The sequence below is a fragment of the Hyaena hyaena genome, unplaced genomic scaffold (assembly GCF_003009895.1).
Source record: "Hyaena hyaena isolate Hyena2069 unplaced genomic scaffold, ASM300989v1 scaffold_308, whole genome shotgun sequence".
NCBI lineage: Eukaryota > Metazoa > Chordata > Mammalia > Carnivora > Hyaenidae > Hyaena > Hyaena hyaena.
This window is the reverse complement of record NW_024080942.1, coordinates 1856980-1880119: the sequence shown is the minus strand read 5'-3', so window position 1 is coordinate 1880119 and position 23140 is coordinate 1856980. Positions and strand designations below refer to the sequence as shown.

Genomic DNA, 23140 nt, shown 5'->3' with positions numbered 1-23140 from the left:
CCGTTTTTTCTTTTATGTTTCTTGCTTTTTGTGTCCTAAGGTTAATCTCTGCCTTGACCTCAGGGTCATTCCTGTGTTTAATTCTAGAAGTTCTAGAGTTGTAGCTTTTACATTTTGAGTTACTTTTGTGTATGGCAGGAAGCAAAGATCAAGGTTCATTTTTTTTCATATGTGTGTCCAGGGGTGTAGCACTGCTTGATAAAAAGATTTTCCTTCATGGGGGCACCTGGGTGGCTCAGTTGGTTGCGCATCTGACTCTTGATTTGGGCTCAAGTCATGATCTCACAGTTTGTGGGATTGAGCCTTGCACTGGGCTCCTCACTGAAGTTTGGAGCCTCCTTGGGATTCTCTCTCTCCCTCTTTCTGCCCCTCCCCCACTCATTCTCTCTCTCTCTTTCTCTCAAAATAAATACATTTTAAAAAATTAAAATAAAATAAAAACAGCCTACCTGTCCCTTGGATTTTTTTTTAAAAATGATTTTCCTTCTTGGGGTGCCTGGGTGGCTCAGTTGATTGAACATTTGACTCTTGACTTCAGCTCAGGTCAGGATCCCGTGGTCGTGCGACTGAGCCCTGCTTAAGATTCTCTCTTTCTCTCTCTCTTTCTCCCCCCACCACTCATGTGCACTTTCTCTCTAAAATAAAAAAACTTAAAAAAAGACTTTCCTTCTCACACTATCATGGCATCTTTGTTGAAAATCAACAGAGTGTGTATGTATGGGTCTATCTCTGGACTCTCTACTCTGCCCCATGCATCTATCTGTCTGTCCTTCACCAACACCACAGTCTTGATTACTAAAGCTTTACTATAAGCTTGGAAACCAGTAGCATAAGCTTTGCTTCATCAAGTCTAGGTCATATGCACTTCTGTATTTTAAAAGTCATCTTGTTAATTTCTACAAAAGAGCCTGGTGGAGGTTTGGCTGGGATAATGGATATTTTAACAATAGTGAGTCTTCTGATCTATCACTCTCCATTTCTTCACATTTTCTTTTAAGCTGTCTCAGCAACGTTCTGTAGTTTGCAGTGAAGAGGTGGTCCTGGGAAGAATGGGGTTCTGGATTAGCCAGTCCTATACATGAGCTGAGACCACTTAGTAAGTGAGTTTGTCAAACTTATTGCCAAATATTTTATTTTTTGGTATTATTGTAAAGAGGATTGAGTTTCTAAATTCACTTTCTAATACTTTGCTGCTAGTACATAAAAATAGTTAAAATTTGTTCATTTGTCTTACTTTCTGAAATCTTACTAAATTCACTTGATAGTTCTAGCACTTTTTATAGATTCTTTAGATTATTACATAAATAATCATGTCATCTGCAAATAAATACAGCTTTACTTCTTTAGGTTTGTTTTTTTTTTTTTTGAAACTTGTTTTAGGGCACAGCAATTGGTCTGTTAGAGAATGTACAATGTGCTCTTAGTAGGAATTTGTACTGTGCTTTTGATGAGTATAGCTTTCTACAAATATCAATTAGGCTACGATGCCTGAGGGTAGGGTTCAGATCTTCTATGTCTTTACTAATTTATTTTTTTTTTGTTTTTTGGTTTTTTTTGGTTTTAATAATTGATGAGAGAAAGAGATGTTAAAATCTTTTATTATAATCATGGAATTAGGTATTTCTCCTTTTAATTCTGCCAATTTTACTTCATTTATTGTGAGGCTCTGTTATTATGCACATTCATAAATTGATGTGTCTTCTGGAAGAAATGACCCTCTTATCATTAGATATTTCCCCTTTATCTTTGGTAAAATTCAATATCCTGGAATCTGTTTTATCCAATATAAATATACCCAGTGCAGTCTTCTTATGTTCAGTGTTTCCAAGAGAGATAGGTGAATAAATGGATTTTAGACCTACAGATATATTTTGCATCTATAATCTTATCTTCAACCTGTGTTTTTTATATTTAAAGTGAAATGTCATATATACAGTATGTAGTAGGTTTTGCTTATTTATCCATTGTGGCAGTCTCTACCTTTTAATTGGAAAGTTCAGTCCATTAACATTTAATGTAATTATCACTAACATTAGACTTAGGTCTACCATTTTATTGTTTTCTACTTGTTCCTCTATTTTGTTTTGTTTTAATATTTGAAATATTTTTAGAGCAGTTTTAGGTTCACAGCAAAATTGAGCAGGAAGTAAGAGAGTTCCCATATGCCCCCACCACAACAGTACCTCCTCCACTATCAACATCCTATACATTTGTTATAATCAGTGAACCTATACTGACACATCACTGTCACCCAAAGTCCATATTTACCCTATGGTCACTCCTTTTTTTTTTTTTTTTTTAAGTTTACTTATTTATTTTGAGAGAGTGTGTGTGTGGACATGTGTGCACGTGTGAATGGGGAAGGGCAGAGAGACGGAGAGAGAGGATCTCAAGCAGGTTCTATGCTGTCAGCACAAAGCCCAACTCTGTTCTCAAACTCACAGACCATGAGGTCATAACCCAAGCCAAAATCGAGAGTCAGACGTTCAATCAACTCAGCCACCCAGGCACCCTTATAGTCACTCTTGATGTTGTGTATATGGGCTTTGGCAAATATATGGGTGGGTTTAGGGCTACTATTTTGTTTTCTTTTGGTCTCTCTGGTGTTTTATTCCTCTCTTCTCTTTCCTGCTTTCTTTTATATTATTTGAGTATTTTTAAAAATTTTTCAATTTATCTTTTGGTTTTTTGGTTATACTTCTTTGCATATTTTTATAGCTGTTACTACAGAGATTGCAATATACAATCCTTACTTTTTCACAGCTACTTAGAATATGGCACCACTTCTACTAAAATGTAGAAACTCTGCAGGGAGCCTGGGTGGTTCAGTCAATTAGGCATCCGACTCTTGATTTCCACTCAGGTCATGATCTCACAGTTCATGAAACTGAGCCCCACATCAGGCTCTGTGATGACAGCATAGAGCCTGCTTGGGATTCTCTCTCTCCCTGTCTCTCTGCCCCTCCCCTGCACTTTCTCTTCCTCTCCCTCAAGATAAATAATCTTTTTAAAAAACTTAGAAAACTTTGCAACTGTATAGGTTCGGGTATCCTTTATATTCTTTATGCTACATGTCATACCTATTATATCTGCATACATTACAAACACAAGAAATGTTTTAATTTAAAAAAAAAAATATGTACTTGAGGGGCGCCCGTCTGGCTCAGTCAGTTGAATATCCGATCATGTAGGTCATGATCTTGAGATTTGTGAGTTCGAGCCCCACATGGGGCTTGCTGCCATCAGAGTGGATCCTGCTTCAGATCCTCTGTCCCCTTCTCTCTGCCCCTCCTCCACTTGCACTCTCAACTCTTTCAAAAATAAACATTAAAAATCAATTAATTAATTAAAAATATGTACTTGAAAGAAAACTATTCCTGATGTTCATCATTCACTCATAAGATCTGAATTTCACTTCAGTATTTACCTTCAGTCTATAAATACTTCTTTAACATTTTTAGCAGTGCACATCTGATGGCAACAAATTCTATCAGTTTTCCTTTCTCTAAATATGCTTTTATTTCACATTCACTCTTGGAGGGTACAGAATTCTGTGTTGACAGTTCTTTCTTTCAGTATTTTAGGGTGCAATACCACTTGACCCTGGCCTCCATGGTCCCTGATTCAGTCTTTGCAATGTGATACTATATGTGATGTGTTGCTTTTCTCTCCTTTCAAGATTAAAAAAAAATTGGGGATAGGGGACACCTGCGTGGCTGAGATGATTAAGCGTCTGACTTCAGCTCAGGTCATGATCTCACGGTTCATGGGGTCGAGCCCCGCGTCGGGCTCTGTGCTGACAGCTTGGAGCCTGGAGCTGCTTCAGATTCTGTGTCTCACTCTCCCACTCGCATTCTGTCTGTCTCTCTCTCAAAAATAAATAAACATTAGTCAACATTTGTAATTTGTTTTTTTTTAATTTTTAATGTTTTATTTATTTCTAGGAGAGAGAGAAAGAGAGAGACAGCATGAGCAGGAGAGGGTCAGAGAGAAGAGTCACAGACTCCGAAACAGGCTCCAGGCTCTGAGCTGGCAGTCAGCACAGACCCCGACGCGGGGCTCAAACCCATGAACTGCGAGATCATGACCTAAGTGAAAGTTGGACGCTCAACCGACTAAACCACCCAGGCGCCCCTGTAATTTCTGTTTTTTTTATAGTAGCTAAAAAACATTAGTCAACATTTGTGATTTCTGTTTTTTTATAGTAGCCATCCTAATGGGTGCAAAGTAGCATTTTTGCATTTCCCCAATGATTAGAGATGTTAATCTCTACTTTTTATTTGGAGTATTTAATCCATTTACATTTAATGCCGTTATTAGAGTATTTTAGTTTAAATCTACCATCTCAAGGTCTGAATGTTAGTTTAAATCTACCGTCTTAAGGTCTGAATGCTACATTTCCCATCTGTCCTGTTTTTCCTCCCCTTTTTTCAGGTGAATCAAGTTTTTTAAAGTCCATTTTATCTCCTCTACTGACTTTTTAGTTCTCCCTTTTTATGCTATTTTTTAATGGTTCCTCTAGAGACTAAATATGCATATCAAACTCATCATTATCTATCTGGTCCAAAAAATATTTTTGTACTTCACAAGCAATGTGAGGACCTTCTACAGCAGGCCCCAGGCCACCTCCTACTTGTAGTGCTTTTGATGGCATGTATTTTACTTCTACATATGTGAGACAATTCTACAACAGACTGTTATTATTTTTACTATTTTTACTTCAGTTAATAGTCTTTTAAAAGTAAAGATGTATTATATATAATTTTGGATACTTTCATTTGTTAAATTGAGAATTTCTGTGGAACTGTATCATACTTGGCCAGGTGTGCAAAACATTATTTGTTCAACATTGTAAAACAAGCCATATTCATTGGCTCCAGCTGAAAAACTCTTAGATGCTAGTTTAGTATGATAGGTGAGTAGAGGCTCTAGAGCTAGAGGCCAGGCCCATTCCTTACCCTGTCCTGTACTTGCTGTGGGATCTCCTGTAAACCTGTTTTCTCCTCTTTAAAACAGGATGATAAGAGGCATTGTTGAGAGGGTAAAATGAGTTCTTGTATGTAAATCACTCGGAGTGGTGCTTGGCACACAGTCAGTGCAATATAAGCATTGTTCTTGCTGTTGTTAGTGAACAGGTTCACATCCCTTGGAGAATGAGAATCTACAGAAAAAGAGACTTTTTAAAAAATGTTTATTTATTTTTGAGAGAGACAAAGTGTGAGCAGGGGAGGGACAGAGAGAGGGGGAGACACAAAATATGAAGCAGGCTCCAGACTCTGAGCTGTCAGCACAGAGCCTGACAGGGCTCAAACTCTTAGTCCATGAGATCATGACCTGAACTGAAGTCAGATGCTTAACCAACTAGGCCACTCAGACACCCCAACAAAAAGAGACTTCTTGATTTTTTTCTCAAACCAATATGGCATGAAAGTCCAGCCCTAGCCTCACATACAGTCTCTAGGGACTTAAAATTACATTTCATAGGAGAATAAATGTCAGAATATTATTTATTAATTTGGTTGTTCTTTGAAGAGTGCTTTAAAGGTGAAAGGAGCTATTAAAGTAATGTAAGTGTTAATTTATTATCTCAAATTTACCTTTTTGCAATAAGATTCACATTCTTATCCCATAAGAATGTTTTAGCACGCATCTTTCATTTGCTGTCCTGAGGCCCACATGAAGCCTGTCTTTATTTCTCGATCTCCTGCCCACTGAAGGTGCCCACTCTAGAGGCACAATGGTTCCCGGCAAGTGTGCTGCTGGGAGAGCTGTGGTGCATAGGAAACAACACCTGAGCCCCCTATTTGGAAACTAATGTTGCTTTGGTTCCTGAATATAAAAGCCACGCAATGCAATTCTATTTCCAATATGGAAGAATTGGCTTCTAACAAAATGACTCTTCCACTGATAATGATACATTCTGCACAAAAACAGCTACCCGAAGGCTCTGAACAAAAGCAGGCATGTTTTGAGGGCAGTTTAAACTCAAAGGAAGTAGCCAGAACAGAATGCATTTCCTGTTTTCATGTCTTTGCCTGCGCAGTCATCACAGTGGCGGTGTGGGGTGAGGAAAACTCTCGTAGCAAGTCCACTATCTTTCTTGTTAGAGAAACCACGAGAATGAGCCAGGCAAACAGTGCTGCTGAAGAGTGAGAGGAGAAATCTCAGAAAGAGGAATTCTGTGAATAAACTCTGCTCGGATTTCCAGCCAAGTCTTCAACTGTCTGTGCTGTGTGCAGGCCGGGCTAAGAAGCCATCTGATTGAGATCTGAGCCAGAACTTATCACAAGTGTGACAGAATTTGCATTCTGAATCTAATAAAAGTAGTTGCATGCTTAGGCAAAAACATTAACTCTCTTCAGAGGAATATAATCAAATCCAGTCTCTACAACATAACATCTACAATATATAGGATACAATCCAAAATTATCAAACATATGAAGAACCAGAATATGAGCCATTCTCAAGAGAAAAGACACACAACAGATACCAATTATATTATGACTCAGGTGTTGATCAAACAAACACTTTAAAGCAGACTTAATAACTATATCCAATGAGATAAAGGAAAATATACTCATAATGAATAAAAATATAGGAAATCTCAGAAATAGAAGATATACATGTATATGTGTATACACACACACACACACACACACACACACACAAACGTACACTTTTAATGGGTCAAATGGAAAATTTTTTAACTGAAAAATATAGCATCTGAAATAAAAACTTTACTGAATGGGCTTAGTAAAATGGGAGTGACAGGAAACAACTGGTAACATCAAAGATTGATAGAAATCATCCAGGCTGAAAGAAAAAGGAGAAATGACTGGGAGAAAACCATGAAGAGCGCCAACAGGGAAACAGGGGCCACTACAACTCTATGAAATGTCTAGCACATGGGTAATTATAGATTCCAGAAGAGAAGAAACACCCAGGAGGGCAGAAGAAATATGTGAAGAAATAATGACTAAAACCTTTCCAAATTTGATGAAAGACACGTACGGGATATATATGAATAAAGCCACCCTTAGACACATAATTTTTGAATTACTGAAAACCAAAGATTAACTTTAAAAATCTTGAAAGCAAGGATGCCTGAGTAGCTCAGTCAGTTAAGTGGCTGACTTCCGCTCAGGTCATGATCTCACAGCCCATGGGTTTGAGCCTGACAGAGCTGTTGGGCTCTGTGCTGATAGCTCAGAGCCTGGAGCGTGCTTCAGATTCTGTGTCTTCCTCTCTCTCTGCCCCTCTGCTGCTCATACTTTGTATCTATCTCAAAAATGAATGAACTATAAAAAAAAAAAAAAAAAAAAAAAAACTGAGCCACCCAGGTGCCCCAAGAAGATAAGTCAATTTCAAATATGTGTGCACTTAATAAAAAGCTTCTAAATACATAAAGAATAAGTTGACAGAATGAAAGGGAAAAAAGACGAATCTATAACCATGGTTGAAGACTTTAACATTCCTCTTTCAATAATTGATTAGGCAGACAACAAAATTAGTAAGGATATAAAAGATTTGGGTAAAATTATCAACTAACTCAACTGACAATTGTAGAACATGACACTCAACAAAAATGGAATATACATTCTTCTTAGTACAAACGAAATATTTACTAAGAGAGACCACATTCTAAACCTTAAACAAATACCATGAATTTCAAAGGACCAAAACCATAGAGCATATTCCTGACTACAATGGAATTATATTAAAAATCCCAATAACAAAATATATTTAGAAAATCTCCAGATATTTGGAAGTTAAACAATAGACTTCTAAGCAAGTCATGTACGGAACAAAGGTAACTTCAAAACATTTCAACAGAAAGGGAGCGCCTGGGTGGCTCAGTCAGTTAAGCATCTGACTTTGGCTCAGATCACGATGTCATGGTTTATAAGTTCAAGCCCCACATGGGGCTCTCTGCTGTCAGCGCAGAGCCTGCTTCAGATCCTCTGCCCCCATTCTCTGCCCCTCCCCCTACTTGTTCTCTTTCAAATAAATAAAAAAATAACCCATTTAACAAAAAGATCATGAAGTGCAACATATCAGATTTTGTGTAAGAAGCTAAAGCTATGCTTAGAAGAACATTTATAGCCTAAATATTTATATAAGAAAAGAAAACACAGGGGCGCCTGGGTGGCTTAGTCGGTTAAGCGTCCGACTTTCGCTTAGGTCGTGATCTCGCGGTTCGTGGGTTCGAGCCCCGCGTCGGGCTCTGTGCTGACTGCCAGCTCGGAGCCTGGAGCCTGTTTCAGTCTGTGACTCCCTCTCTCTCTGACCCTCCCCTGCTCACACTGCCTCTCTCTCTCTCTCAGAAATAAATAAAATATAAAAAAAAAAAAGAAAACACACATAAAATAATTGATCTATGCTTCCATCTTAAGAAGATTAAAAAAAGAATACCAAATTAAACCCAAGTTAGATAAAAGAAAGGAAATTAAAATAAGAGTAGAAATAAATAAATAGAAAATGGACAAAAGTTAGAAACAATAAGTAAAATCAAAAGTTGGACCTTTGAAGACATCAACATCACTAATCAGGAAAATGCAAATCAAAACCACAATGAGATACCATCTTACATCTATCAGAATGGCTAGAATAAAAAAGACAAGAAATATTAAGTATTGATGAGGATGTGGAGAAAAAGGAACCCTCATGTACTGCTGGTGGGAATGTAAACTGGTGCAGCAATTGTGGAACACAGTATGGAGGTTCCTCAGTTAAAAGCAGAAATACCATATGATCTAGTAAATCCACTACTGGGTATTTACTGAAAGAAAACAAGAATACCAATTCAAAAAGATGCACGCACCCCTATGCTCACCGAGCACTATTTACAACAGCCAAGATATGGGAGCAACCCAAGTGTCCATCCATAAGCAAATGGATAAGGAAGGGAGGGCCCATGCGCACAACAGAATATTCCTCGGCCAACGTGGATGGACGTAGTGCATATTATTCTGAGTGAAATAAGTTGAAGAAAGACGAATACCATATGATTTCACTCCTATGCGGGATTTAAGAAACAAAACAATGAAGGAACAAAGAAAAAAAGAGACAGACAAATAAACTCAGACTCTTAAATATAGAAAATTGGTGGTTGTCAGAGAGGAGGCAAGTGAGGGAATAGGTAAAATAGACAAAGGGGATTAAGAGGCACAAACTTCCAGTTACAAAATAAGTAAGTCACACGGGTGGAAAGTACCACAGGGCGGGGGGTGGGTATAGTCAGTGAGACTGTAGATGTGCTGCTTGGGCACAGATGAGGACGGCGCCGCCTGCAATACAAATGAATAAAATTGATAAACCTCTAGCAAGAATAATCAAGGAAAAGTATCAACACAAATGATCTATATCAGAAATGCAAGGGGAGAAACCGCTATAAATCATACAAACATGGCAGGTAATCAGTCAGTGTTATAAACAACTCTGTCAATAAATCCAACAACTTAGAAGAAATGGTCTCAGTTATTTATAGATACAAATTACCAAAAATGATACAAGATGAAGAAGAAAATATGAATAGCATTACAGCCATTAAAGAAATCAAATTCACAATTTTAAAACTTCCCACAAAGAAAACAACAAACCTGGACAGTGTCTTCACTGGTGAAGTCTACCAAATATTTAAGGAAGAAATACCAATATTACACAAAGTCCTTCAGAAAACAGACAAAGAGGGAACATGTCCCAGCTCACTTATAAGGCCAGCAAGCAAGACTCAAAGATAGGCCAGCATAACCCTGATAGAAACCCAGACAAGGACATTACAAGGGAAAAAGTGCAGACTACTATCCTTCATGAACATCAATCCAAAAATTCCGACAAAATATTAGCAAACTGTATATAGCAACATCTGAAAAAAAATGATAGAACATGACCAAATGGGCTTCTTTCAGGGACACAAGACCATACAAACAACAGTTACTATAGTCCACCACCTTAACCGATTAAAGGAGAAAAACAATCAGATGACCTTTTCAGTAGCTGCAAGACAAGCATTTGACACAATTTCAGGCTCATTCTTAATAAAACTCTCAGCAAATGAAAAATAGAAGGAAACACCCCCAATCTGATAGAAGATATCTGTAAAAAACCTACAGCTAACACCATATTAACAGTGAAATATATAGGACATTTCCCCCTAAAGACTGAAGGAATCAAGGACAGCCAATATGCTTGGCGCTAGTCTGTATAATAAGGAAAGAAAACAAAGAAACTGTCTGTGTAGATGGTAAGACTATTTATATGGAAAATCCTAAGAAATCTACAGAAAACAGCTATTATAATTTATAAGTGAATTTAGCAATGTTCTAAGAATATGAGTTTTTTTATTTTTTATTTTTTTTTTTTAATTTCTGAGAGAGAGACACACAGCGTGAGCAGGGGAGGGTCAGAGAGAGAAGGAGACACAGAATCTGAAACAGGCTCCAGGCTCCTAGCTAGCTGTCAGCACAGAGCCCAACGCGGGGCTCAAACCCATGAACTGTGAGATCATAACCTGAGCTAAAGGTGGATGCTTAACCAACTGAGCCACCCAGGCACCCCAAGAATATGAAGTCAACATACAAATCAATGTTATTTCTAGATACTAGCAACAACTACTTGGAAAATGACAAATAAATATCATTTACAATGGCATTCAAAAACATAGTTTGTGGAAATAAATGTATTTTAAAGTATGTAAGACCCAGGGGTGGCTGGGTGGCTCAGCTGGTTAAGTGTCCGACTCTTGATTTCAGCTCAGGTCATGATCTCACAGTCTGTGGGTTCGAGCGCTACATCAGGCTCCATGCTGACGGTGCAGACCTGCTTAAGATAGTCTCTCTCTCTCTCCCTCTCTTTTGCTCTCTCTCTCAAAATAAATAAACTTATTAAAAAATAAAATAAAATATGAAAGGTCTGTATACTGAAAACTGTAAAACACTGCTGAAATCAAGATCTAAATAACACAAAGATATATCATAATGGCATATCTTACATACACCATTATGTATGTAATGGAAACCCATGTGTTGATCCATGTCAGTGGATTAGAGAATTCAATATTATTAAGATGTAAATACTCCCCTCATTGATCTAATATTTCACACAATATCAGTCAAAATCACAGAAGCCTTTTGTTTTGAGGATTCACAAACTGTTTCTAAAATTTGTAAGAAAATGCTAAGAACCTAGAAGAGCCAAGGCAGTTTTTAAAAAGAAGATGAAAGATTTACACCACCTTACCTGAAGACTTATAAACTTACAAGATAGTTGAACTGATGAAAGTATAAACAGATCAATATAACAAAACAGAGAATGCAGAAATAACAGAGTCAGATGATTTTTGACATGATGCCAAAGCAATTCAATGGAGGAAACCAGTTTTTCAACAAATGGTACCAGACAACTGGCTACTCACATGTAATAAAAACTGGATCTGTGGGTTCCTGAGTGGCTCAGTGGGTTAAGCTTCCGACTTCGGCTCAGATCACGATCTTGCGGTTTGTGAGTTCGAGCCCTGCGTCGGTCTCTGTGCTGACAGCTCAGAGCCTAGAGCCTGCTTCAGATCATGTGTCTCCCTCCCTCTCTGCCCCTCCCCTGCTCGTGTCTGTCTGTCTCTCTCTCAAAATAATAAACATTTTATTTTATTTATTTATTAATTTTTTAATGTTTTATTTATTTCTAGGAGAGAAGAGAGAGACAGCGTGAACAGGGGAGGGTCAGAGAGCGAGGGAGTCACAGACTGAAACAGGCTCCAGGCTCTGAGCTGGCAGTCAGCACAGAGCCCGACGCGGGGCTCGAACCCACGAACTGCGAGATCATGACCTAAGCGAAAGTCGGACGCTTAACCGACTAAGCCACCCAGGCGCCCCAAAATAATAAACATTTTAAAAAACTGGACCTGCCCTCATATCATACAAAAAATTATAAATGGATCATGGAGCTAAATGCAAAAACTGAAGTCATAAAGCTTCTAGAAGAAAATACAGCAGAATTATCTTGGTCACTTGGTTAGGCAGAGACTTTTAGAAAGGACACAGAAAGCATGAGCCAAAAAAGAAAACCAATTCAGAAATTAAACTTTATCAATATTAAAAACTTCTGCTCATCAAAATACACCATTATGGTGGATACAAGACTATGCATTTGTCAAAAGCCATAGGAACCTGTATCACAGGGAGTAAAGTTTAAAGTATGCAAAAAAGCCCACACAGAACGTCAGGGAGCTCAAGACAGAACACACACTGTGACCAATGGTTCCAGCTGTGTCACAAACCTATGACAATACACTGAAGGGGGTGACCTCAGCACCTCTGGAGAATGGTGTTTGACTAGGAAGTGAAAGATCAAAAGAACCACACGTAAATAGGTGCTCTACTTGGTAAATTTGTTTCGTGCGGGGGTGGAACGTGGGTGAACAATTCTGAAACTGCTTCATGTGCACACTGGGCGAGACAGATAAGAAACTGGCCGGCGGTGGCAGGCACCAGGCTCTCAGGCTCTCGCAGGAAGGTTGCAAACAAGCACCTTGCAGATTACAGGCCACAGACACACCCGCGGCCGGACGAGACCTGGGCGGCAGGCGCACACCGCCCCGGGGCCCGGGCCTCAACACCGCCCTCCAGTAAAAGGCATCGGGGCTCCCGGGGGAGGCGGCCGCACAGCAACACGCACCTGGAGCCGCCGGCAGTGCCAGGAAGTGAGGCGGTGCCCCCCAAACAGACCCATGCAGGACCCCCCCGACCTGCCAAGGCTGGGGCCAGGGCAGCAGCACAACCGCAGTGCTGGACGGCACCCCGGGTGCACGACGAACACCCAGGAGCCCCCGCTGGCGGAAGGGGCCACCGATCAACATGCGCACGTGGGGGACACGTCCTCCCTCCGGGTTCCAAGTCCGACAGCGCCCCCCCCCCCCCACGCACCGGGAGGCACAGCTCCATTCCCACCCTGCAGGGAGCAGTGACAACGGAGCCGCCCCGGAAGACAGAGGGACACCCGGCGGGCACCACCCGACCCAGGTGACCGGGCCCACGTGACCCCGACAGGCTGTGACAAGAGGGCCACCCCACCTCTGGGGTGTCCTTTCCCGAAGCCACAACCTCCCTCTGACCGCGAGGAAACACAACAGACAAACCCGGCACCTGTGCGGTCCGCCCCAAACCGTCAAGGTCATGACAAAGCAAGAGAGTCCCAGACACAGCACACCCCAGAGGGGACAAAGGAGCTGTGACGCTCAGCGCAGCTTGGGACCCGGACAGGGACGCTGGGGACCCGAGTGACATCTGCGACTGAGGGGTAGGCGACAGGAACGCAGCACTCTTAGTTCTGACAGAGGCACCGCGCTCACCTCAGTGTCCGGGTCTGGGGAAACCGGCCGTCTTCAACACTTTTCCGTAAATCTAAAACTCCTCCAAAAATTTTTAAGTTAATTTTTAAAATGTAACATTAATAAATGAATGAGCAAGTCAAAGAATGGGAGATATCTGCAATATATGTCTGATAAGCCACATATCCAGTGAAGAGCCTAAGTAACGTCATTTTGAGGTTAAGGCCTCCATTGAGAGCACCCTCGGGGTGCACGTAGCCCCACGTCCTCAGATTGCTCAAGGCTAAAGCCATCCTCGGACCGCCCTCAGATTAGCTAATCAAAAAACATTCCTGTGGTCTGAGTCAGGGCTGGGAACTGTAGACAGTTATTCTGTACAAACTGGCCAATTTCTCACCGCTTGCCTGAACCCCACGAGGGCCCTTTGAACTCACCTCATAATTGGTCATTTTCAAAGGATCCTCAAAAGTCATGATTGGGTCCCACCAAAAGTAACGAACACCTCACAGATACTGAACGGTCAAAGCTGTTACCATGGGTGCTGCTGTACAATTGTAACTGGTGCTTATGTGATGATGCTACACGTACTGTAACACCCCCTTCCCTTACCCCTTAAAAACCCTGCTCGCTATCGTTCGGGGCTTCACCTGCCGCCACGACACCGGTAGGTGGGTGAGCCCCTGCTTGAGCTTGTAATAAAGACCCTTTTGTACTTGCATCGGTGTCGGCTCCTTGGGGGTCTCAGGGGACTCACGAATCGGGCACAACACCAGAAGATATAGACTTTTACAACTTGATAATTTCTTAAAAAGGGCAGAAGGCTTGATGAGACATTTCAGAAAAGAGGTATGAGTGGTCAGGAAAGTGCGTGGCAATGCAAGCTCACTAAGCTCACTAAGCTCCAGGAAATGCAAATTAAAGCCACCAGGAAACCCTGCTCTGCTCATCAGACCCACCCCCGCAGTGTCACTCCCAGGGATTTTCCCAAGAGAAAGGAAACACACCTACAGAAAATGCGTACAACAATGTCCATAACCTCTTGAAACACATTAGCCGAGCCCACGAACCCCCGCCAAGCGCCACCACAGGGCTGATAAGTGCGCCGTGAGGGACTGGAGACACAACACCAACATGCCAGAAGGTTCTGGAAATTCCGTGTCTGGCTCAGGCCCCTTCCTGTCCTGCATATGGTGCCTTCTTTTGGTGTCACACAGCCTTCCCTGTGCCTGAGACCAGATTTCTCTCTTTTCTCATAAGGGCACTAATCCCACCACAGGGCTCATTCTCATTTAACCCTGACCGCCTCCCACAGGCCCCACCTCCCAATACCGAAACACTGTGAGTTAGAGCCTCGACATATGCATTTGGGGGACACAGCATTCAGCCCACAACATGAGGGACCTTTCAGAGAGTACAGAAATGTTTTCTATCATGATCGGTGCACAGATTACACAGCTGGATGCATTTGTCAATAACTACTTGTGAATCACACCTCAATAACAGAACAGATGTGATGCGTCTTGAAAATCATATTGGAGCCAAAAAGTTAAATAACTGGGTAAAAATATTTCTACATGGTAATGAAAAATTTGGCGAGAATTAATTTTTTTTTAATTTTAATGTTTATTTTTGAGAGAGAGGGAGGGAGGGAGACAGAGCCTGAGCAGGGGAGGGGCAGAGAGAGAGGGAGACACAGAATCCAGAGCAGGCTCCAGCCTCCAGGCTCCAAGCTGTCAGCACAGAGCCTGGCACAGGGCTCAAACTCATGAACTGTGAGATCATGACCATCTTGACCGAAATCGAGAGTCAGGAGCTCAACTGACTGAGCCACCCAGGCACCCCAAATTTGGTGATAATTTAAATTGTACTATATGCTCTCTCACAGCTCAGTTTTCCTTAAAAGAACTGGTTTCAGTGAAAAAATAAAGCCTCAGGCTGCTGTGATTCTAAACAAGTAGCGCATCAGGGCTCCCTGGGGGGAACTATCTGCGGCCACTCAGTGCCGGATGACCTTGAAAACGAGCCCTCTGGCCAGAGTGACCACGCCAGTGCTCCCTGCAGCTCTGTTCCCAGAGCCTCCAGGCAGCTGTGGTAAGGCAGGAGAGTAGGGGGCGGGTGGTCATCAGCTTCTGGCTCTGAGGCACTGATGAAGCCCGCTGGACCCCCCCCTTCAGAGTAGGGACTGCTGGTGATCTTCTCAGCAAGCAAAGGAAGCCAACGTGGAATTTGGCTCTCAGGAAAAAATAAGAACTGTTGAGAACTTAGGAACATGCTTTTCGACCTAAAAATCCCATCTTGTCGGGGTGCCTGGGTGCCTTAGTCGGTTAAGCATCCAACTTCGGCTCGGGTCCTGATCTCACAGTTGGTGAGTCTGAGCCCCACGTCCAGCTCAGTGCTGACAGCTCGGAGCCTGCAGCCTGCTTCAGATTCTGTGTGTGTGTGTGTGTGTGTGTGTGTGTGTGTGTGTGTCCCTCCCCCACTCATGCACTATCTCTCTCTTTCCAAAATAAATAAACATTAAAAGAATTTTTTAAAAATCCCATCTTGTATCAAGAAGATGTGGTTTATCTATACGATGGAATACTACATGGCAATGAGAAAGAATGAAATCCGGCCATGTGTAGCAACGTGGATGGAACTCGAGGATGTTATGCTGAGCGAAATAAGTCAGGCAGAGAAGGATAGATACCGTATGTTTGCACTTATAAGTGGAACAGGAGGAACTTAACAGAGGACCGTGGGGGAGGAGAAGGGGAAAAAATAGTTGGGGAGAGGGAGGGAGGCAAACCATGAGAGACTCTTGAATACTGAGAACAAACTGAGGGCTGATGGGGGTGGGGGAGGGGAAGGGGGTGATGGGCATGGAGGAGGGCACTTGTGGGGATGAGCACTGGGTGTTATATGGAAACCAACTTGACAGTAAACTATAAAATAAAAATTTTTTTAAAAATCCCATCTTGTGCCGTGATGGAAAATAAATGCTGTCAATGATCTGGATAGAAATGAAACATTCCCGTCTGTTGACACGTATGGCAGATGCCAAGAATGGCATGTGGGCACTCCCTGCCCACCGTTCTGTGGCGTCTGCACACCTGAGCCCACACCTGGAGTCTGCATGCTGGAAAACCACTCAAAACCATCCCTGGCCTTGGGGATGCGGAACTCTCAGCGCTGTGGTGACTAGACTGAGTTACATGAGAACTCACAGCTTATCCTGGAGGACAAAAGTCAGCGAAGGGCTGGGAGGTGCCTCTGGGGTCCTGGGGTGCTGCCTGAGAACCAGCCCACTCAGGTGATCACCCACCAATACAGCTGTTTGCTCTGCTTTGGGGAGGTCTTCACCAGGGCGGGCATGTGCTAGGAAAATAAACTTTCTGGATGATTCAGATTTTATTTTTTTCTAGGAACTTCTGAAAACAATGTGGCCACTAAGATTCTGGCTGAACACGAACAACTGGCCAGCGGCTCTTCGCTGGGAGTGGGAACGGGAATAATCCAGGTGGGCTCCCTGACCACCCGGTCAGGGGACTCTTCCCAGGGCTTCCTCAGGTTAAAAACCATGAGAAAGATGAAGACCTAGGTCAGCACCCTTCGTATAATGTAGTGATACTCAGAAAAACACAAAACCAAAAACGGAGCCAAGGTGGAAACCTTCAAATTCAACGAAACAAAAACCGTTAAGAATCGACAGAAAACAGGTTTTTGGGCGGAGAAGTTGCATTTGCCAAAATGCTATTCTTTCAAACCCTTGAAATGCTGTATCCAAATGTACCCAAGTGACCTGCTCTTAAGTTACACTGGGACTAATAGATCAAACTGTTACGGTGACAACACACTCCTTGAAAACCAGCATTACGACTCAGCCTTGACAGTTTCGTGGCGATAAACGGACTAATCGATCCAGCTAACTCCAGGGAGAGCGCCAGCGTGGAGAGGGCTTCTGGAACAGCCGGCGGCCTTCCACTCCCCCCCACCCCCACCCCGCCTGTGTTCGGTCCTGGGGGCGAGACCTCCTGGGGCTCCGCGGCTTCGGGGGCTGGGGAGGGGTCCTAAGTCCAGCTACCCACGGCCTCTCTCAGATGACGACTCCGCTGGAGGTTCGGTAGTCCGAGAGGAACCGGGTCCCCCCGGACCTTTGTCTGGGCTCCGCGCCCCGCACCGCGCGGAAGACCATCTGGACCGGGTGTCCGCGCCCCAAGGCCGCCCCCAGCGCCCCTGCCTCCGCCCCCGGTCCGCCCCCAGTCCGCCCCCGGCCCTTCAGACCGCGCGCCCGCCCCCGGCCCATCACTCACCCCAGCGCCCTTCGCGTTCCTCTTTCGTACCCCCCGCCCTCCAGGCGGGCGCGCCTCGCCCCCTGGGACTTGTAGTCTCTCAGCCTTCGTAGGCTCTCCTCAGCCTCGTAGACTCCTCTGTAGTCGTTTCAGCCTTAAACTACAACTACCGGCGGTCCTCGCGAGAGTTCCCGCTCTCCAGATGGGTTTCGGCACAGGGTTCTCGCGAGGCTGGTGGGAGGTGCGCGCGGAGCAACCTACGAAGTGTAGTCTAGGGCGCCTCGGCCCTAGTAGCTGACCGTGGACAGAGGTGGGAAGGAGGGAAGAACTACACTCCCCAGGAGTCCTCGCGCGCCGGCCATCTTTGGCGTTGCCGGGAGACCGGGAAGCTCAGGGATGCAGGCCAGCAGGTGGCGGCGCAAGAAAGGCAGTGTTTTCCGCGGCTTGGCGTCAGCCGGTACGGGTGCGGGGAGTCAGCGTCGGCGCGTTACCCCTGAGGAAGTCCGAGATCACTGGGGCTTCGGCCCACGTCCGCTCTAGCGGAGACTGTCTGGAAATGAAGACCGCACGTCCGTCCCCAAGGCGACGACGTTTGTCAAATACTGTTGGTTTTAGGCGGGGGATAGAGAGCTCCAATGTGTGGCTGATTTTAGGGTTACCTTTCGGTTTTACGAGAGAAAATGAGAACAGGTGTGACCTTACACACATGACAAGGTTACGTGACAGGAACATCCGCAAAGGACAATGCCATTTTATGATTTGTCTGGAGAGTAAGCCGACTAACCCACTGAAAAGCAAAAACTCCTTTGGGAAGCAAAGACGTGTCTCCTAATAAGTCCTCTGTAAAATCGACACTTCTTACCTCGGGTCTGGGGTGCCCCCTCAAGACCTTTCCGACCCCTGCGTCCTGGCTGTCTGGACGAGAGGCCAGCACTTGGCCCCAGTGAAGAGCTGGGGAGAGACCAGGCCTTTGAAATGTTTGCTCTTTGTGGACTTCTTGAGGTGAAGCCCTAGGAAGGAAGCTTTGTTCTTAGCTTACCTTGCAGACCAGTTTTGCCGCTTTGGAGACCTTGGTCAGCTTTTATGGGTGATGCAGAGCCTTTCTCACAGGGTGGGGCCAGAATTAAATGGGATATCTTGGTGCTTGGTCCACACCAAGGCTGGCCTTTCAAGCCCGCCCTCTCCCCCCCCGGGCATGCAGAGCTGGACCCTGGGGAACAGGTGTGGCAGGGAGCTTCCAGGAGAAAACAGAGTAAGACTAACTGCTCCCCTTTGTACATCCAGCATGGTTATAGGTTCCTGATGTTGGGGTTGGCCCCACAGAGCACAGCAGACAGGAAAGGACAAAGGGGATGTCATCGTGAATAAAGAGTGGCTGCTTTTCCATTGGGCTGGGGCTGGTTTTCCTCAAGGGCCTGTAAGTGAACCGGGGAGATCTACCTCGGCCTGAACCAGGAAGGGCGCCCGTTGCCCAGCACAGGCACAAGGAGGCGCCCCGGCCTCGCGTGCAGTTCCACTTCCCTACGGATAGGAACACACAGAAAAGAGTCTACGGCCATACCACCCTGAACGCGCCCGATCTCTGGGATCTTGGAAGCGGAGCAGCATTGGGCCTGGTTAGTACTTAGTTGGGAGAAATAGACGGAAAAGAAACAGGTGTGACCTGGAGTTTCTCTGAGCCGGTGGGGCCAGTCAAACTGGTTACTCTTCCCGCTAAACTACCCTCAGGTATGAGGGCTAACGGATGGGGAGGGGGCTGTGACTGCTCCCCACAATTAGTTCCAAAGTCCGTGGGATCTATGGAGGTGACTGACCCGTCTAGTGTGCTAGGTTCGCTTTGTCCCAACAGGGTGACACCGTGGCCCATGGAATTTCCACAAGTGTGGCCTCAGGCTCTGCTTCTGAAGCTGCCCCTGGAAAAAAGAACAGTTGTGTGCATCCTGCACTCTCACAGCTTTTCAGTAAATAGCGCCTCTTGTGTGCTAAAGGGTTTGGAGCCTGTCAGCCTCCCTGGGGGTGTCTGAGTGAGAGGTGAGTGTGGGTTAGGGTTAGGAGTTGCAAGTGTACTGGGGCACGGGTGCCACGGGACTCTGGCACCCCGGGTTCCCGGCTCTGGTACATCCACGCAACCTCATTCCCAGCTGGCCTCCGTGCCTGCGTCCTGGGGGTTCTCTTCCCTTCTGAATGCACCTCAGGACATCCTTCCCAAGCCTGAATGTCCAGAGTTTTCAGTGAAAATAGAGTGCCAGCCTTGCAGCATAAGGGTATTTCCAAGCAAGAGTATTGAGAACAGGAGGGAGTCCTGTTTGTGTATCTTTCTTGGGGGACAGCATTCTCCAAGCCTCTTTAATTGGAGGTGGGGGTGCCACCCAGGTTGCCCCTTGGGGGCCTCTGTGGCAGGAGTTGATGTGCTACAGGCTTAGCTGTCAGGTGTGCAGGCCAGTGTTCCGGGGACAGACTTGCCGTGAGAGCTCCAGGGGCCGATGGGGCCAGAGAGGCTGCTGTGGGAAGATGAATGTGGGCTGGTCCTACTAGGCTTCCAGAAAGGCTTTCTGTCCATTCTGGTCCTGATTGGTTCCGAGCTAGAGGGCAAGGTCAGACCCACTGACGGCCTGGACCTCTTTAGGCCCACGGCCCCAGGAAGCTGGTGGAGGTATGCGGGGGAGAGGTCCCATGCAGAAGCTATACCTGGGATCCACCTAAGGCTTAGGGCTCTGAGGGCAGGAACTGACCATAGGGACCCTGGCGGGGTCTGGGCTATAAACCAAGCTGACTCCCAGCCAGCCAGCTGGTTCCTCACCCGAAGGAGTCCCCATCACTCAGTCCACCCCTCCTCCACCACTCCCAGTTCCCACAGGCTCTCCCTTTGCTCAGTGGCAGGACAGAGCTCAGGGCTGACCATTTCTCTGCCCCTGTGCCCCTCAGCTCATCTCCTAAATTCAGCCCCTGCCAGACCTCACCTCCCTCCCAGCTCAAGCCTTCCTCCGCAGGCTTCCTGGGCATCCCTTGGGAGCCTGACCCCTGGGAGAGAACAATTTACTTCTACATCTCACCCCCTGCTTTCTGGCTGTGGACCTGGGTGACTGTCTCTTGTCCCCCATGTGGCTTTGTTGTACAAGTGTCTCCTGTCCTCTCCCTCATTCAGGCACTGAGGGCAGTATTCTCTCCAGCTGGTGTCCTGGTTGCCAAGCAACTTTGGGGGGAAGGGGGTGCACACCTGCCCCCCCCAGCCCAGTGCCACTCCCTCTTGTGTAAGGCAGGCAGAGGGTTGCCGGCCCCTCCTAGGGCAGGGGAAGCCCGGCAAGACCTGTGCAGCTATTACAGCATGAGGGCACCAGCGAACACTGAGGAAAAGTCTGCATTAGGTGAAAATTCTGGTGGGCAGTAGCCCCCTGTGGCCCAGAAAAGAGAGATGTTCTTGGAACATTTTAAATAACCCCGTGAGCTAGACAGTGCTGAGAATATGAAAGAATGCAAGATTTTAGCAGGTCAGGTGGGTAATAGAAGGACTTCTCCTAAGGAGCCCATCAAGTTAAAGAAAAGTCTCTAGACTTAAACAATAAATATATTTACTGCCTTAAGGGCCACAGAAATGCAAAATCTCACTCAGCAGTCATGTGGGGAAGACTCCCTGCAGGTGACAGAGAGCAGCACAGCACGAGACATGGGCTGGTGCCCATAAAAACCCAGCACGGTCAGGGTGTGGATCCCGCCAGTGTCCTGCAGAGATCTCAGAGCAGGGGCACGGCCTTGGCCCGCTGGGCTGGCTGTGTCCCTGCATGAACACCTTTCTACCCCGGAGAGATTTCAAATTCAGTATGAGAAAGACGGGGAGAGTCAATAAGTCATTGTGCACAAATATTTGTGGCGTTGAAAAGGACTCAGGACACATTTTATGTTTGTAAGGCAGGAGAGAACTCATCCCGGGAGAGGGTCGGCTTTGCCGCTGAATCATTGTCCACAAGACGAAACTTCTCAGACTTGGTCTTGGAAGGTGACATCCTGCTAACTTACGTCCAGTGTTGAAAAAGTTAGAGACGCTTTGGAATAACCTGTGTATAAGTTTAATGCAATCTAGCTGGATCTCATGGCCATTTGCTGGGGGGGAAATCCAATCCAGTATGCTGTGTGATTCCACTTACCTGTCATTCTTGAAATGACAGAATTATGGAGGTGGAAAACAGGCAACACTGGTTGCCAGGGGTTAGGAAAGGCAGGGATGGCCAGCAGGGGCCGGGGCCGCAGGAGGGGTCTCTGTGCAGCAGAACACTCCACATCTTGATTGCAGGGAGGTCACAGGAATCACACGTGGGATAAAATGACAGAATAAACACACTCCCAGGTGGTGATTGTTGGCCAGCCTCCCTGGAGAAATCTGAAACTGTCCCCGAATGCGGAGGGCGGAGAGACAAAGGGGCAGGAGGCAGCAGCTTTAATAAACAAGGGAACTCGGTACGAGGCTGGTCTTGGGCACCAGTGGGACGGATGGCTCCCTGCACCTGTGCACCAGATCTTAAAAGTGTATAGAGGCCTTCCGCGACTCCGTCACACGGGCAGACGCTGTCCACACCTCGCCATCTCAAAGGTGTGTCCCGGAGCAGCGGCCGGGAGCAGGGGAAGGCCAGCGGAGCCCACACTCCAGGACAGGGGTGGGGGAGGAGCCTTAGGTGCCCAGGCCAGTTCACAGTCCACACGCTTGTCTTCTCAACCGTGATGTGCCCTATGTCATTAGGAAGGTCCTGCCACTGGGGGGTCCTGAGGGACCGGCACTGGGATAACTCGCAAGGCCTGCTCCTCCATTACCTGCAGCTCGTCCACCGCTTATCAACCGTCTCTGGGTCTCTGCTTCTGTCTCCTGAAACCCAGTGACATTTCTTATGCTCAGCTTTTCCCTCTAACGTGGCTATTTGGACAAAAGAGGCTTGCGGCTTCCAAAAGATGGGAAACCTTGGTAAGCTGCCAACCGAGCCCCAGACTAGCCGTGCTCCCTTGGGCCAGGATCGTCCCAGGGGAGCCTGAGCAAAACAGCCGGCTCCCCAGGGGTCGGCTGGAGCATCTGAGGCCTTTCTGATGGTGCTTCGGGAAGGAGGTTCCTGGGCTGGCCTGAGGGAGGAGGCGTGCCTGGGCTCGTTACCCCCGGTGGGAGGGAGCAGGCCTGCTCCTCAGCTCCTACCGGGAAGGCACCCCGACAGCCACATGTGTGTGGATGTGGCTCAGGACCCTCGGCCGCCCGGCATCCCCATCCCCCTCCTATGTACACAGCACCGGGAGCAGGTGAAGGTTGTTAGCTCTTCCCAGACAGCCCAGTGCTGGGAGAGGCTCAATTATCAGCTAATTAATTGTTCTGCAGTTAGAAAGAGGCCTTAATTGCTGTGTTTACAACGCCGCCCCTTTCTCCTCAAGCAGGCCATTTCCCTAGGCTGTGGGGTACGTGATGAGCACCCTTGCAGAGACCAGGGAGGAAACCCCACCCCATCTCTGCCTTTCAAGGGTGTGAGGGGGGGCCGGGGGCGGGGGGGCTTGCTGGGATGCCCGCCACTCGAGGACG

The 23140-nt window shown here is 45.9% G+C and overlaps 1 protein-coding gene across 4 annotated transcripts in view; it reads right to left on the bottom strand.

Moving 5' to 3' along the window:
* CUNH1orf159 (chromosome unknown C1orf159 homolog) overlaps window positions 1-17708 on the bottom strand; it is a 31028-nt gene extending 13320 nt beyond the window's left edge. For all 4 annotated transcript variants that reach the window (XM_039248284.1, XM_039248285.1, XM_039248286.1 and 1 more), the window contains exon 1: window positions 17614-17708. The gene's annotated coding sequence lies outside the window, so the exon portion shown is untranslated. The remainder of the gene's footprint in view (window positions 1-17613) is intronic.
* Window positions 17709-23140: the final 5432 nt, after the last annotated feature.